Source organism: Megalops cyprinoides, chromosome 4 (genome assembly GCF_013368585.1).
Source record: "Megalops cyprinoides isolate fMegCyp1 chromosome 4, fMegCyp1.pri, whole genome shotgun sequence".
NCBI classification, from domain to species: Eukaryota; Metazoa; Chordata; class Actinopteri; order Elopiformes; family Megalopidae; genus Megalops; species Megalops cyprinoides.
The window spans coordinates 43,560,451-43,577,573 of record NC_050586.1 but is presented as its reverse complement, the minus strand read 5'-3'; the positions used below and the strand labels follow the sequence as shown (position 1 = coordinate 43,577,573).

Sequence of the window (17,123 nt, the reverse complement as noted above, 5' to 3'; positions counted from 1 at the left end):
TGCCAAATCATAACCCACTAACCCTAAAGAACCGGTGCCAGTGGTTCAAAATAAGAGTGAGATTGAGGGGAATGATACTTCTGAAATAAATTCACCACCAGCATCAAACAACAAGACAGGGGAGGACCAAGAAGAGCGGGAGGGGAATTTCACTATTGCTGCAACTAATAGTAATGGGTGTGTGGCTGCTGCTGGGGGCATGCTAGTCAACATCCACAAGTAGAACCAACATGTCCTGTTCTTCAAAAATACCCATGACAGACGTCTGGGACTCAACAAAGACGCTAGTATTTATAGAAGCAGTATTCCTGGCTGGAGTATACCATCACCAAAGATGTTTTTTGTTTTGCCTGTAGGCTTTTTTTAGGGCTTTTTTCACTCAGAGCCCTCATTCACTGTCTCCAGCTTCAAAAATTGGAAGAATGGCACAGCATCTCTGAAGGTGTGGGGCACAAAATTTTAAAAGAGGCATGAGGTGAATTTGCACTAAAATAGGTAAGCAGCTCAAAAACATAATAATTTTTTAGATCTATGTTTAAAATAAGCTGTGCAATATATAGTCAATTATTTAATTCAAAAATATGAAGTTAACATGTCAATATGTTGATGCATTATATTTTTTATGTTTTTTTTTTTATTTTATTTTACATAAGCACACTATAAACAGTTTCCACAGGTTGTGCAATAATTTAGAATGAAATTTTTGGTCTAACGTGCAGATTTATTTATGTCTTTATTTTAATTTTCAGTAATGGTAAGACACTCCTTTTTTAGGATATTATATATTATTTTCCAGCCGCAGCCGCGCCTCATTTTCAAACTGTATCATTTGTCTAAAGTGATAAATGCAAACGATGTAATAAACGATTACCAGGGCCAAGACCCAATGTGAAATTGGAAGCGTTAATCTATTTCCGGAACATAAACCCCACCATGACCAATGAGGGAGCAGTCTGCTCTTTTGTTACAAATTTTTGGCCGTTTAGAAATAACGCCATGTGAAACCTAACCGAATTTAAGTCATTATGCAACATTGTAACAATTTATTCCCTGCTGCGGACCAAAGCAATCTAACTATTGGTCTGAAAACGCCCTGAAAGCACCCTTAAGCCCCGTACACACTGGAAGAGACGGACACACGAGAGACCATGGAATGTTAATGAAATTTGGCGACTTGCAGCGATGTCAGGCGAAATGACAGTTGGCGACGCAAAGTGGGAGGGTTCCGAGTTAAACTAATCTCGACTTTGAGGCGACTACCTTGGATACCTTGTCAGTCACGTCGCCAACTGTATCCGTTGGCGACGTGACTGACAAGGCTGAATTTCCACGATCGACCAATTGCCAGCGACGAGCGACGACTTTAAATGTGGACGGGCCTTTACATGACAGGTGTTGTTTAGCTAATGGCTGCTTGTCCAGCGTGGTGCATTACCGCCACCTTATATAGCCCAGATAAAGTAAAAGTAAAAGGTTCGATCCCTGCTGCTGTACACCTAGGGAAGGTACCCACATTTGCCTCAGTAAATATCCAGCTGTATTAATGGATAGCATTGTAAAGAATGTTACCCTAGGCTATGTAAGTCGCTTTGGATAAAAGCGTCTGCCAAATGAACAAATGTTAAATATTAGCTACTAGAAAAAAATACAAGCAAGAAAGTAAATATAAACAAAAGAAGGGTCATGTAAAATTAAAAAAATGGTTGACAATATTATTTCTGTAGAAACTCGAGAGCCAACAATTCATTTTTAAATCTGCTTTTCTCATTTGTCAGTTTAAAATGTAGCGAGTTCCTATCTCCATAGCAACCCATTGTGTCGCCATAACAACACCCACCCTTCAGACTTCCTTGTAAGATGGAGATTTTGTGTCCACAAAGAGAGATTTGGGAAAAAATGTTTGGGCTTATTAAATGGTCAGGAGGGGATGATGAGGGAAAATTAAGCATTGTGCCAACCAAAAATATAAGAAACTTTGACATAAACAAATACTTAGACGGGATGATTTCCTCTGAAGAGGAATTTGTGGTTGAATGGGGATCAAAAAGGCAGTTTCTCCATTTTCATGGCGACCATACAAAAAGTTGCTGGTAAGATTTTTCACAGTTAAAGTTGTAACATTATGTTATATATTTTACAATCACAATCATGATGTACAAGAGATTTGCATTACACTTAGTTATAGTTAACATTGGCTTAGTTACCTGTGATACCATGTCACTTTACTGCTAACTAGACAGAGAGACTAACCTTGAGCATATTTTGGCGGTGGAGTACAAACAGAACGGTGATGAAGAATCAGATGAAGACATCATTTTGACAAAAAGAAGGCGTATTCTTAAACAGCTGTGGGATGAGGAGGCCTCCCCTCTCAAGAAAGGAAATAGTTTTTATGGTCTTTTTTTACTAGCAACATCTTTAGAGAAATTGCTGTTCTCCTATCCTCAGAAAATGGTGGCAAAGCACGGACAAGAGAGGGCAATCATGTCCTCTTTTTCTCCACAAGATCCAGACACCACTGAAATTTCTGTACTGTTCTGAACTGAAGGCTAAAAAAAAAATTACGTGTTCACAGGTAAAAATTAAATTCAAGTACTGGAAAGTAGTCTTACTAGAATGGTAGATCCAGTTAAAAACTTGTATTTTCCTATTCAGTATTATTCTTGAGCAGTGTTGAGAGTAATTAGATTACCTTCACCCAGATTACTGTAGTTATGGGTAATGTAAGGGATTACGTTTAAATTTTAAGTAATCACATTACACTTACTATTCTAGCAAAATTCTCAATACTTCTGTTACTTGATCAGGGGATTTTTGAAAGATATAATATGAGCTGAGGTGTCGGTCTGCCTCCTGACTGCTGGTCTAGGATCATTCATATCTTATTTATTGTGATTTAATAAGCGGAACTGATCCTACATCAGTACTTGTATGATTTGCTGTCCAGTTTTGTATTCTCCTTCTAATAAGGGCTGATCTGGGTTTTAGAGAGTAACGCAAAAGTAAAGTAATTAGTAATCCAATTACTTTTTAGAAAGAATAATTAGTAAAGTGGTTACAATTTGTAGAAAGTAAAGAGTAACTTTACTTGATTACTTTTTTTGAGCAACTTACCCAACAGTGTTCTTGAGTACTATTGTGCTGTCAGTGAAGTGCGTACTGTCTCTTTAAGAGTCAGTCACCTATTGATGATATCATCAGCACCTCATTTTTCTGTTCAGGAAGTGTTTAGTTAATGGAAAAGTTAGAAAAGGATTCAGAAGTTCTGGTCACGACAATTCTCTTTATCTGTTACGTTTCATGTTCCTGGATGCACAGTCGGTATGTTTGTGTTGTTAACAAAGCCTTGAGTGACATTTCATGTTTTATTGTGAGTTTACGATACATGTGTTGGTTAGTATGTGCAGGATAAGATAATCCATTGTCATAGTTAAAACACTTAAAATGGTTAAAACACTCATTTTAGTTAATTGTCAAAGCACAGGTGAAATTGGCATGTAAGTTGCACACTTAAAAGAACTCAGGTCTCATTCCATGGTTCTTTTATTGATGTATACAGGAATTCATGTGTTTATTATGTTGTATCTTCCTACAGTTTTACCCGCTTCCAGTACACCATTAAACAGAGTTCACCGAGTACTCTCTCCAGCGTGGTGATTTTGGAGGAGGAGTTATCTATCTGTCAGCTTGTGCAGGGCGTACAAGGGTGGCAGAATAACTATCTTCATCATCCACCAAGATGTGAGAGTTACTATACGTCACTTACTGTAATAAAAAGGAGTTTTAGGGGCTGCATTTTCTACAGTAATCCATTCCAGCAGGGCTGGGTGGGCTTGTACCCCTTGTGTCATTTCCCTCTTTGCAGAGGTCCCAAAAATAAAACAAATGCTGCAGAGCTTGGAAGGAGGAAATGCCAGTGCTATGGTTCTACCGAACAGCCCCTCATCTGTGCAATGTGTGAGCTCTGTTTTATTTATTAGTCCACTGAGGAGGGTAGAACACAAGAAATTACTGTTTTACTGTGGCTCCTTTTCACCTGAAGGCAGTGCTGTTTTGCACAATACTGTGCCTCAGAATAATAACTTGGTTGGAATGTTTTTGAACCTCAGCACTAGACAACATTTATTATGATCACAGTTGACATAAAGTGATATGCTAAACCATATTTTCTTATAGATTTTTCTTCCTTTTTTTGCTGCTTATCACCTCATGTCATAGAGAAGCCTCCTCTGCGGGAGACCCTTTTTGTGTACAGTTTCTTATTTGGCTTAATCAAGGATATTTTTTAATATGATATTTTAACAGGCAGAAATATTCCCAGGATCAGGAGTATTCGTACCTTGGAATGTGTAGAGGGCAGCCAACCAGGCTGCTACTGGGACGTCTATGGCTAGGGTTCTGCTCCTGGGCGTGTTCGACATAGAAACACTGATCCAGAGCAACTTGAGGGGTCAGTATTATGTGTGACACCTGACCATTCAAGTCAAGAAAAACTTGTCAAGTATGTTCATTATTTTCTAAGCAAACCTAATAAAATCCCACTCTCAGGAGGTGAATCAAAAGTTGCACAAGGGGAGCAGCGTCGGAGTGGCCTTGAGTGGTTAAAAGTCAAAGCTATTATGTGTGAGTTAAGATTTTGTTCTTTCTGAGTTTAGTTGCATCTCCCTATCTCCCATCTGTCTGCCAGTCTGTCTATCTATCTATTTGTCTGTCTGTCTAGCTATTTGTCTGTCTGTCTGTCTATCTACCTATCTATCTCCATCTATCTATCTACCTGTCTATATCTGTCTGTCTGTCTATCTATCTGGCTGTCTGTCTGTCAATCCATCTATTTGTCCGGTCGTCTCTTAGTTCGTGCGTCCATCCGTCCATCTGTCTGTCTGTCATGTAAAATAAGAGGTTGCTTTCATGGCTGTGAATATTTACCATACATAATGTGGTCAACATACTTTTGTAAAGTTTACAGAACCCATGCTACTGCATGTTTCGACTACTGGTGATGAGTTAATCCACACCAGTATGAAGACTGCTTTGTAACTGGTTACTTTTTTCTCTACATTCCTAGATGCTGTTATGTTAAAGCACCAGGGGGTAACCCAAGGCCAAATTGGAATGGCTTTAAATTGTAAAATGGCGGAGCTCCGGTTGGCAGCAGTGAAAAAATCAACTTGATGGGAAAAAAAAAGAAAAAAAAACTTTTGAATACTGTTCAATGATGTTCAATATACTGTGCAATATATCAATTCAATTCAATTAATTTTTATTTGTATAGCGCTTTTTACAACACAAGTTGTCACAAAGCAGCTTTACATTGTTCCCAGGCCTGAGACCCCCTGAGAGCAAGCCTAAGGCAACAGTGGCAAGGAAAAACTCCCTATCAGGAAGAAACCTTGAGCAGAACCGGGCTCATAGGTGGGGCCCATCTGCTTCTGGTCGGCACTGGGCAGATAGAGTTACAGACAAGTTATGCAATGTACTTTAAGACATTTATGATTGACAGACAATAACAGCAGAGGTATTATAAGAATGTCTCCTAGGATGTCCAGTTCTTGGAACGCAGTTGGCTTTGATGGGCAGGGCAGTGAGGTAGCAGGACTGGAAAACGGGATGAGACGCTTGGGCTACAGCTCCGGACAGGAGCCCGGAGCAGGGATAGGAAGCAAACAGAAAACAGTGGTTAGTGGATGATAAGAATGGCAGGGATGTAGAACAGAGAGGCAGGAGAGGAGGGGCAGGGAAAAAGGTGTGCAACAAGGAAAGACCCCGGCAGGCTAACATTATGGCAGCATACCTAGGGGTCAATAAAAAGAGTTAAACATTTATTTGTCTCTTTCCTTATTATCAAGATTTTATAAACATCAAAGATTTTATATTTATGTGTTATACATCTATTGTGACATATGTTGATGCTACATAAATGTTACATATAAGAACATTATAAATTTTAAAATATTTGGATCCCTAATATGAGTACCAGTATATAACTAAATCATATATTAACATTTATGCAATAGACATATATTTATTATATATGTATATATCTGGAAAAATATGAGACATATGAAAGTGGCCATTTTTGCTGTATTTTAAAATATATCTGACATACATGCAGATATATGGTGACTTACATGTCTGAGACATACATGGACATATACACTATGTATGTAGTTTACATATTTTGTCATATATCAGATTTATGTATGGGCAGAGTGACCAAAACAATAGTATTGAATTATTCTTTACCAATACTGTTTTATTATTTGTGCAGCATTCTATGGATGGATTGATTTGGGTTAAAATAACAGATAACCTATATAGTTAATCAATCTCTCTAGCTAGCTGGCAAGCTACCAACCTGTTCAGGAAAGCTCACTAGTTAGCTTCAGCAGCAGACATGAAAGCCCTCAGAACAGCCCTGCTCTCAGTTTTTGCATTAGAACACCTACTATCAATCAGGCTGGCTACTTCCAATCTATAGTAACCTAACAAAGCCATATTGTAGCTATCTACCTACTACATTTACATTTACATTTATTTATTTAGCAGACGCTTTTATCCAAAGCGACTTACAAAAGTGCATACATTAAGTATAGTGACCGTACAGGGACAGGATGTGTACAGTTCCACAATGAGACAGTTCTCAGCTGAGAGCAAGGTCTGTTTGAGGACACAGTACTATCAGATTTGTATAACTACAGCATATAGGGCAACTAATACGATACACCTTCAAACAGCAAACTTCAACAACTTCAAACGGGTCAGGGTAAAGGCGGCAACAAGAAAATTTAAAAAGCACAGCAATTTACGACAGCACTGATTGGGGGGGGGCAGCAATTGTGTGCTGGGTCAGTCCAGGTAGAGTCTGAAGAGGTGCGTCTTCAGGCCCCATCTGAAGGAATGGGGTGAAGGAGCTGTCCATAGCAGGACAGGGAGTTCGTTCCACCACTGGGGAGCGATGTAGGCGAAACGCCGATGTCTGGCAGAACGAGCACCTCCTGCCTTGACCATGCAAGGAGCGAGGCATCCAGTTGCTGCTGAGCGCAGGGGTCGGGCTGGTGTGTAGGGCTGGATGAGTTATTGGAGGTAGGTAGGGGCTGTCCTGTTGATTGCAGAGAAGGCGAGGGTCAGGGTCTTGAATCTGATTCTGGCAGCGACAGGAAGCCAGTGGAGGGATTTAAGCAGGGGAGTAACATGGGAGAATTTGGGGAGGTTGAAGATTAGTCAGGCAGCTGCATTCTGGATGAGCTGCAGAGGCTGGGTGGTGCAGGCTGGGAGGCCTGCGAGGAGAGCGTTGCAGTAGTCCAGTCGAGGGAGAACTGTGGCCTGGATAAGGAGCTGCGTCGTGTATGTTGTCAGGAAGAATCCTCCTGATGTTGTGGAGGAGGAATCGGCAGGCCCGTGACGTGCAAGCAATGTACTTCTTGAAGTCCAGGTTGCTGTCGAGGATGACGCCCAAGCTCTTTGCTGACTGAGAGGATGGTGTTGTGGTGCCATCGACGGAGATGTCATGCAGGGGGGAAGGGCCGGCTGGGATGAAGAGCAGTTCAGTTTTTCAGCTCTTCAGAGGTTCAGCTTTAGATGGTGGGATGACATCCATTTGGAGATGTCAGCCAGCCATGCAGAGATTCTTTCGTTGACCTGGGAGGTAGAGGGAGGGAAAGAGAAAAAAAGTTGGATGTCGTCAGCGTAACAGTGATAGGAGAAGCCATGTGATTTGATAACTGAGCCAAGAGAGTTGATATAAATTGAGAAGAGTAGGGGTCCCAGTACTGAACCCTGTGGAACTCCTGTAGTGGGGTGGGGGGGTGGGTGCAGAGGTGGAGCCTTTCCAGTAGATCTGGGAGGATCTACCAGTCAGGTAGGACTTGAACCAGGAGAGGGCGGTTCCAGAGATGCCCATCTCAGACAGCTTTGATATTAGTGTCTGGTGGTTGACTGTGTCGAAAGCAGCAGAGAGGTCGAGGAGGATGAGGACAGATGACAATTCGGAGGCTCTAGCAGTGTGGAGAGCCTCTGTCACGGCCAGGAGTGCGGTTTCCGTTGAACTACTACTAACATCCACCAGCTAATATAACTATATAGGTTATCTGTTATTTTTAACCCAAAGTGGTACCCGGAGGGGTCTTCTGCTGTTGTAACCCATCCACCTCAATGTTCGACATGTTGTATGTTCAGAAATCCTTTTCTGCATAGCACCGTTGTAACATGTGTTTATTTGGGCTACTATCGCCTTCTTGTCAGCTTGGACCAGTCTGGCCATTCTCCTCTGACCTCTGTCATTAACAAGGCATTTTTGCCAACAGAACTGCCACTTGCTGGATGTTTTTTGTTTTTTGCACCATTCTCTATACACTCTAGAGGCTGTTGTGCATGAAAATCCCAGGAGATCAGTTTCTGAGATACTCAAACCACCTTGTCTGACACCAACAATCATCCCACGGTCAAAGTCACTTAAATCAGATTTCCTACCCATTCTGATGTTTGGTCTGAACAGCAACTGAACCTCTTGACTATGTTTTCGTGATTTTATGCATTGAGTTGCTGTCAGATGATTGGCTGATTAGATATTTGCATCAATGAGCAGGTGTACAAGTGTACCTAATGAAGTGGTCACTGAATGTATAGTCTAATATTAAGGTCCAACATTCAAGTTGGAGGTCTAGTCAGTAATTATTTCATTCTACAAATAATGCCACTCAATCCCTGGCTTCTCACATTGATTCCTCTCAAATCACTGTGTTGATGTGCCCTATAACTGTAGACTGTGAACAGGCTACCTGCCACTGTTTGAATGTACTTCAGGGCCTTCACAGCCCTTGCATGCTCTATACTAAGTTCACTCTTAATTTAAATCACAGCTACAAAGAAATCAGAAGCAAGACAAGTTGAAAGAAATGTCTAGAAAGAAAGCCATTTGGTGACTTTATGAGCCACAAATGTATGGAAAGAGCTTTATAACCTGAGAGGGTGGCATCAGTGAACAATGGGCAGCACCATATGGTTTCAAAATTGTTGCCATGTCCTGGTGATACATTGAATGATTTTCGGAATTAAAAGCTTGAATACTGTGTTAAGTTTCACTTCTCTGATTTGCCACTTGTACTGTTTGTCAGGGTCCTCCAATTCTCAAGAATGGTAACATGTGCGCTGGTTTTTATGAACAACTGTTAACTGGTATTAGCTACAAACTGCTTGGAGAGTGAGATAAACATAATGTATAAACACTTCTGTTTATTTTAGTACTTTCCAAGAATTAATAGGAAATCCATCATTCATTTATTCATCCATCAGTCCATTGAATTTGCAGACCCCTCTTTACTACATTAAATTAACTTTAGGCAAAAGCAGTCGAAGCCATTATGCTGCAAAGCATGTGAACACAGTTGCTGCTGATGTCACTCTGCCTTTACCACTGAAAACAAACAACATGCAATGTAAAGCCTCTGGAAATGAATTGTTGCTAGCACTCCATTCACTAGCCTCATTTCTTTGGTCAATTTTTCAATCTAATTTCATCTTTCCTTTTTGTGGAGCTTCCTGGAGCAATTCAATCGCATTGAGAACAGTAGCTGTCCCGTAATTCAATACAGAGTTAATCAATAAACAGCTTGTTGCTACCACTCAGTTGGCTATTTTTCCTCCCTGTTTACACAGGTCAAATGTCAGCAGCTTACTCTACCAAATACAGTCTGCATTTTGCTGACTCAGCTTGGGGCACTGGCCCCTCCATGATGGTCACTCAGGGAAACAGTATCTTTCTCAAATCATATTAAAATACATCACATATGCAGTGCAGTCAATGAAAAAGCCTCAGCATATTTTTAAAGAGGAAAATCTATATCATGGCCATGCCTATTTTTCTTGCTTTGAGCTCACCTCTCCAGATATGTATTATAAAAAAATGCATACACCTTTAATGCACGGAACAATTGAACAACAATTCAAATGGCAAGCTATCATCAAATATACTAAAAAATTAGGAGTTTATATACATACATATATATATATATATATATATATATATATATATATATATATATATATATATATATATATATTTAACAATATGCACACAAATTGCCTTGAATAACAATGATTGATGTTGTTTGAAATATATGACATAAAGTGCCAGTCAAAAGTTTGGACACACCTCATTAAGATAATGGGAAACATGCATTCAACGACATCATGATCTAACAACTTATGCTTAAATGCTTGAAATTTGGTTCTTAGACAAATATAAATAGTGAAGTTGATGCCTATGTATGAATTTCTTTCCAAAAAAAAGTTTTTTGGCTGCTTTGAAGAATCTAAAATATAAGATACTTTTGATTTGTTTATAACACTTTTTGGTCACTACATAATTCCATTCCAGTTATTTCATAGTTTTGATGTCTTTACTATTGTTCTAAAATGTGGAAAATAGTAAAAATAAATAAACAAAAGTGTGTCCAAACTTTTGACTGCTACTATAATTCACATATTAATATCTGATTTGAAATATTTATGAATTGTATTATTGTTTTACATAAATATTATTTCTTTCATAATGGAGCTTGCAAACTCTGACAGAAACATGAAGGATCCAAAATGAAAATGTTCCAACCTTTTGGAGGCAATGTACACATATATGTGTGTTTCTCCTCAAAAGCTCCAGCAGGTGCAGCTGTGCATGCTGAGTGTTTAGTCCAGTTGTTTCTGCCAGCAGAGGCAGAGTTTTTCATAGCTCCCTGTGGGTTGCTGGTTTTAGCCAGCGTTGTTTGAGATGTTTAACGGTGGCCATTCCAGCTGGAAGCAATTTTATTAGACTCCTCAATTTTTTTAATGGACCATTTTTGGAGTGCCCCCCTGGTGTGCTGGAGATGTGGTGGCAGATGTGCGTATGGGGCACTGCTAGTGCCCCCTCCTTGTCCGTAAGCCCAAACCACCATCTCACCCCCCACCCCCCACCCCACATGAACTCCCTGTCCAGGGTGCCTGCGCCAGATATCTGTCACCATCTGTCGCCCCCAAACGCTAAGCATGCAGCAGAAGTCAACCACCCAACAAAGTTCCTGCTGGGTTTCGTTTAAGGAGCTTAGGCTGGAGGTTGGGAGTGCTCACAGACCACCGTCAGCCCTCCTTGCAGTGCGTGATCTCACAAAGCCAGGCCTGCCCCACATCAAAGCTGCTTTTAATTTGGATGAAATCACCGAGGCACAAGAAAAGGAACTGTCAACATCACCTCAACCCCGGCTATTGTTCTGGGACAAGAGGCCCTGCTCTCCAATCTAGAGGCGTGAAAAAAACCCAAGCTGTCTACGTTATTGTCTCTTTACACACAATGTGAGTAAACCACATATGAAACCATTCTATTTTATAATTTTAATATGTAAAACAAGGACTGATATATTTGTCAAAATCATCAGCCTTGATATAGTCATAATTTTGTGAATACATAGCAGAAGATAGAGATATGGCACAGTCTTTTAGCACAAGTACACAGGAGTGTATTTAAACTAAAGTCATTGAACTTAAAAATTGAGAATTTAATATAGGCTAAGAAGTGTGTTCGTCTCTCCTTTTTTCTGCTAGAGAATGCAGTATTGTTGAATTTATTTTAATCCAGTACTAAAACGAAGGTGAAAGTGTTCCACTAGCCATAAACAAATGTGAGAAAATGTGAGAGGATGGCTGCTCTGCTCTATACATGCAGAGAGATTGTGAGAAGATTGGGCACATCCCTTGCAGCTCCTGAGACACTCTTCTCTTTCATGAAATCATCATATCCCAGAGTAAATCCACACCTCTTCAATGGAAGGTTTCTGAAGGAGAGCTGGATTATTAACTTCTCAAAAAGGGACAGTAGTGTGGCATAGTGGAAAGGAGCAGGTCTTGTAACTTAAAAGGATGCTGGTTCAATTCCTTGCCAGAGCATTGCTGTTGCACCCTCCCTTAGGCAATTTACTTAACCCACAACTGTAAAATATCCAGCTGTATAAATGAATAAAATTGTAACCTATTGTATGTAAGTCACCCTGGATAAGAGTCTGCTAAATGATGATAAATGTAGCATAATATAATGTAAAACCTTCTGTGGGGGGCATACATAAAACTACTTCAGAGGGATCATCAACAGTATACAAAAAATCATTTGTATGTGCTGGCATATGTATTTTGTCTCTATGATAATGTTACACATCTCATGGTTAGCCTAATCTGACCACTGCAGGGGACAATGGCACTGTGTTAGGTGGCATAACAGGACATAGGATGAAGCACACTGCTGAGGGCCCCCCCTGCCAACCCCTTAACCTGCTGTGCAAACACACCGGAGTCAAAGCCAAGTGGTGGTCTGGTACTTCAGGTTAGAAATTTCCCAAGGTTGTGAAGTGGGTAGGGGAAGGGCATAGGAGTGGGTTATCCCCCTCCAGCTTTCCAGCTGAGCTTCCACAGCTTACCTCTGCCGCAATTACACCCCCTCCCCGCCTCTCAGCCTGGTGGCGGCCAGCAGCACAGCATTCAGGCACGCAGGCCAAATGGGGGACAGCGCTGTGAAACAGATTACTGAGGCTGGGTAACGTATGCAGCACAACCGTTCTTGCAAACCACAGGGCTGACCTCCACCCACAGCCCCCACTGGAACCTGTTTGTCTTGCATTGGAAGAGGCTGATTCATTAGAGCAGCCTCAGCAAAGCATTTCTGATCACTGTGCCAAGCCTTCTCCCAGGGACAACTGATGCATGGCCATCTTTGTGTGAATGTAATTTTTCCATTTTCCTACATGTTATTGGTTTCAGTTTTTTTAAACCTATACTTGAGCTTAAAATGACCTACGAAACCCATCTATCTTAACAACAATGCCCTGCAAATCACACTGGAATCAAATTGCCTGTACTCCATTTGACAATTGTTTGCAATATTATTTTTAATGATTTACTTTGTCTGGCTTTGATAGATTATGCTTAAAATTGATGGAAAATATGTTCAGATAGATACATGCAGAGATATATGCAGAGGGTAAGCACACTGAAAGGACTTACAGTACAGGACTTTCCAGCAGCACTATGGAACAACATCTATTTAAATTAGGGCAAATTTGGTAATGGAGCTTTTCTCTTCCTGGGAAGTGGCGATCCTCACTGCTGGCAAGCATGGATTTATTGCTGTTTCCCCCACCAACATTAACCTCATTAAGCTGAGATTTAGATGTTCAGCCTTTCCTACTTGCATACATATCCAGGCATTCCATAGATTAGAATTCTTCATACACCACAGAATCAACCCTCTTCCTCTGTTTAAGTTATTAATTATAAACATACAGGCAATCCCATTAAATTACAGATAAAAAGGAAAAACACACCACTGATTGATGTCGTCACAATGTAGCCTTCCTAATTTCCTAGCTTCCTAATTTCATAAATTAAAAGAAAGGCAATTTTATAGCTCCCCAAAAGAAAAGAGTTTTTTAATCTTGTTTGTTGTATTCCCATATGAAAAATATATAGAGAATATATTTTAGAGAATATACATTTTTAGCTCAGCTAGTTTTTAAAATATTGTCATTTTTGAATAATGCAATATATTTACGATCCCCATTAATATATTTAATTGTATTTGCAATATATTCTTAGGCTGAACAACATATTTCTCAATATATTGTAATACATTTTATTTCCATATGGGTTGTTTGAGTGAGCCAGTCAGGGGGAGCTGAAGGAGAAGGTTTATTTTATCCAGTGTGTTTGCTGTCTCACTCATCCTGTAATTAAACACAGCTGCAAGCTGAACAAACTACACAGTGGTCACTCAGAATGCATGCAGCAAAAGGAAAACATCGCTTTCCTGATTTCTCCTGCTCACATTGTTTAAGCCTCACTTAGAACAGCAACAACTACAACTGTCAAACATGTTTGTGTTGTCTTTGTCACTGTGGCCACTCATTACTTATATGTTAAAACATTTAAGTAACTCCTGTAATATAAACCAATGGCGGAATTGACAGTTGCAGCATTTTTGCTTGTCGAATGTCTAAACAAATCAGATAATCAACCCTACTGCATGTGTTCAATAAATAGTAAAATCAGGATAATAAATTTACAGTACAATGTATTTGTATTTTCAGCAGCTTATTTAAATTAACTTATGAAGGGTTGAATTGGAGAGACAATCTGAATGCAAACTGTAACAAAGCTGCTTCACTCCAGGATACGTCCATATTCCTAGACTTTGTGCCTATGGAATACATCACAGGTGGATGCCAATAACGGTCTGGTAAGACATAGCATCCAGTCCACCCAGCAGGTGTTTCACATTAAATAAACGGGTCATTTGTCCCACAAAGTATAACTGTATCACCCCAACAAATATATCACAGAAATATCACTGATTTTTTAAACATTCTTGGTGGGGGCTGAGAAAAAGCGGTGTTCTGTTTTAGTTTTAATACACAAAACCTGCCCCAGACAATGTTCCTGAAGGCTAGTGTTTCCAGTGCTGACTATGACATGACTCCATTGACAGATCTTGCACATAACAATATCTACAAATGGATTAAAAACAATTATTACAAAAATAATTCCTTCCTTCCATCCTCTTCTGTCTTTCTGTCCCCCCTACCATATCTTATGTCCATCCATGCTTTGCTTATGTTGTGACTGCATTGCAGTGAAAAGCACAGAAAGAAAAGTAAGTGTCTTCAATTATAAATATTGAGTGTCTGTAAACAGAAGTTTAAATTTATTGGCACTATGAACAAACCATGAGCAAAAAAACAGTGATTAATAATGGCAAAAACACATATACAACTGAACATCTGCACTGTCTTCTCCCAGGAACCATAGGCTTACATTTTCTTGCATGGATTTATTGAGTTAGGAGATATGCTTCCAAGTGAGCTCTGACAAATGATATCCCTGTTTAGCTTGGTTAAATCTCAATCGATGTGGAAAATACAATAACTATAAACAAATTAAAAAAGATACTACAACAGTGCAGATGGGTGGTAGGAAGAGGTGGAAGAGGGAAGCGGGGGAAGAAGGAGGAGAAAATCTGATGGAAGACAAAGCTGACATCCCTGACAGGAGCGGCGACCTTTGAACCTCATGTCTGCAGCCGCACAATCTGCCCCACTCCATTTCACCACCCAAACCCCAAACAAAGAGACCAGTTCTCTGTCCAGGAGTGAACACTGGGCTATGCCTTCTTCCTTGCACCTTCCTCTCCACCACTGCAACAACACCCCAGCTGCCTCTCAGGACTCTTCTAACAATCAATTCTTGCCCTTGTTAAAAACAGCTATGCAGGAAAATACTTCCTGTTGAACAGCACAGAGGCAGCATAAGTGGGTGTGCTTGTGTGTGTGTGTGTGTGTGTGTGCATGTATATGTATGCATGAGAGTCTTGTTACTTCTGTCTTAAGGGTGTGTGTGTGTGTGTGTGTAGTGTATGTGTGTTTGAGCTATTGTTTTCAACAACCAACAGAAAACAATGAATTTTGTCCTCCTAAATATCAATTGGATCTGGGTCTAGATTCTCAGGAGATTTGTAAAGGTCTTAATTTCTAGAAGTGTCCTCTTATTTGGAAGTTCATCCCATAAAAGAAAATTACACGACATAACATCTCTGTTCTTCCTTATTGATAGACTATTAAATTAGTGAGAAAGGCTAGTGTTTTAACAAATGCAATCGCCTGTCTGACACGCTCTTTCACCCCTGACCCCCTCTCTGGCCTCTAGTAAGGGGGGGGGGGGGGGGGGGGGGGACACCCCTCGGGGGGGGGGACACCCCTCCATTACCAGGTCATATCTGACAGTGCATCTGCATAAGGCCTCAAACCACCTGAACACTCATGCCTCAGCTCAAATATGCTCAAGAGTCCAGTACTCTCTGGCCTGACTGAACTCTGACCATTCTGAACCATTACAGTTTGGTCCAGCCTCCATGCAGAGGTTGCCACCCAAAACAGAGAGGGAGGAATACTGTTCAGATGAGGGTTAGCAATAGTCAAAAGCAGGACACTGCAGTTCTGACACTACTGCAATGACATTTCACCAGCAGGTGTCTCACACCATGGGCGTGGATCATTATTAGATATTACATTACATTACATGCATTTAGCAGATGCTCTTATCCAGAGCAACTTCCAGCACAATAGAACATAAGTGTATCCATTCAATTTAAATAAGAAACAGTGTCAGACCAGGCTTCCAGCAACAACACTTCCAGACCCAGACCAGGCCAAGTATCATCTGCTAGAGATATCAGGTGTTAAGGGGCAGGGATTGAAGTAGCACCAAGATGCAGTCTGAAGAGATGGGTCTTCAGTCTGCATCGGAAGATGGCCAGTGTCCTAACCTCTGTGGGGAGTTTATCCCACACGAAGACGTCTTCAATCAAGCTAAGATACAAGATGCAGAGACAGTACATACTGCCCCCAAGCACTGGTCCTGAACCACATTAACTTGTTATGCCAAATGTTTGCATTTAGGATTAGGGCTTTTATAAGCCGCTGCTGTGTCAGTTGGTGGGGACAGAAAGTATCCAAATCAATCAATGAAGGATAGAGCTTAACACAGGCTGGACTAGTATATGTTCCAATTTACATATGTACTGAAAATACAATAACCACAAACAACTCAAGGACATTAAAAGGGATGAGTAAAATGTGTAGCACTGACTTTCTTCGTATAATTCATTTAACAGAAATAAATCAATTTAACAGAAATAAATCAAATGTGTGCATGGAGGATACTATTTTAGTAGCTCATACTCCTGTATGTAATTGTCCTAGTTTAGAATGTATTCAAACTTCCCTGAATTTCTGAAGACATTTTGATGTGTTGAACCACAGATGTGGCTTCTGTTGTGAGCATATTGTATTGAAAAATGTTGCCCCCCCCCCACACACACACACACCCACACGCATACACACTCACACACTGATGCTCATCTCTCCTTTCCAAACTCTTCCAATTTCTGATGTTTCTAACTTCAGCAGTCTGCAATGAGAGACACAAAACACATTTCCTCTAGTGAGCATCAGAGGTGATTGGTGACCATTACAGAGCATGTTGAGAATTCTCTGCTTTATATTAATGTCATAACTTTAGTGAAGCAGGTGGGATAGTTGCTAGTCCCTTTG

The 17,123-nt window shown here is 40.4% G+C and overlaps 1 long non-coding RNA gene across 1 annotated transcript; it reads left to right on the top strand.

Moving 5' to 3' along the window:
* Window positions 1-4,385: 4,385 nt before the first annotated feature.
* LOC118776029 lies at window positions 4,386-5,137 on the top strand. The gene is made up of 3 exons (XR_005004914.1): window positions 4,386-4,450; window positions 4,549-4,623; window positions 5,066-5,137. It is a non-coding gene; the product is annotated as an uncharacterized LOC118776029 (long non-coding RNA).
* Window positions 5,138-17,123: the final 11,986 nt, after the last annotated feature.